The sequence below is a fragment of the Limulus polyphemus genome, unplaced genomic scaffold (genome assembly GCF_000517525.1).
Source record: "Limulus polyphemus unplaced genomic scaffold, Limulus_polyphemus-2.1.2 Scaffold170, whole genome shotgun sequence".
NCBI classification, from domain to species: domain Eukaryota; kingdom Metazoa; phylum Arthropoda; class Merostomata; order Xiphosura; family Limulidae; genus Limulus; species Limulus polyphemus.
In genome coordinates this window covers 207,603-208,617 of record NW_013665780.1, presented here as the reverse complement: position 1 = coordinate 208,617, position 1,015 = coordinate 207,603, and positions in this window count along the sequence as shown.

Below are 1,015 nucleotides of genomic sequence, written 5' to 3'. Positions count from 1 at the left end.
TCGCGGGTTCGAATCCCCGTCACACCAAACATGCTCGTTATAACAGGGCGTTATAAGTGACGGTCAATCCCACTATTCGTTGGTAAAAGAGTAGCCCAAGAGTTGGCGGTGGGTTGTGATGACTAGCTGCCTTCTTACACTGCTAAATTAGGGACGGCTAGCGCAGATAGCCCTCGTGTAGCTTTGTGCGAAATTCAAAACAAACCAAACTATTGTTGTTCCTGTAAGATGTCAACGGCATTCTAGTCGAGTAAATGCTTACATTTGCTATTGGTGGTATTTCAATCACTTTCGATATGTGAGGTATGAAGTACGGTAATTTTTCGAAAATTAATTAAGTTGTTCCAGAATATTTAAGTATTAAATAATTTCCTTTAAGACAAGTGTCATTTCACCCACCTTAAGTTTTATGTTATTTTATACACATCACGCGCAGAAGAGCCGGGAGAACACCCCTAGAACGTTTTCGAAAACGTGTTTTAGCCTAAGTACTTCTCTTTATCCTCTAACACTAATGATTAGTGTGGAACTGGATTTGAAACCATGACGATCGCGTTAAACTACTTTGAATTTAATTGATATAACACTTACAGCATCGTAAGCTGAAGATTCTTTAGTAGGGAGTTCACCAACTTATAGAACATAACATATGACCTTGGTGTATGTTGTTAGCTTTCAAGACATGCTCATGCAAATCCTGTTCGGGATATCTACAAGCTGGATATGTCTGTTTAAATTCATGTCATTCCGAGGTCAAAGCCAGCGACCTGTAAAGGCGCCCCTTTTCACTTAGGAATAAAGTATTCTTGAATTGTATCGTGCCATGTAGAAGTTGAAAAAGTCGTCAAGTCTGAGAGCATCGAGGAGGGTAGTAGTTATCCACATCAATATTGGGTAATCATGTGAATGAAAGAAATATAGTTAAAAATGATAGTGCTCAGACAGTTGTTGCTATAGAATTAAAAATGATAGTGCTCAGACAGTTGTTGCTATATAGTTAACAATGATAGTGCTT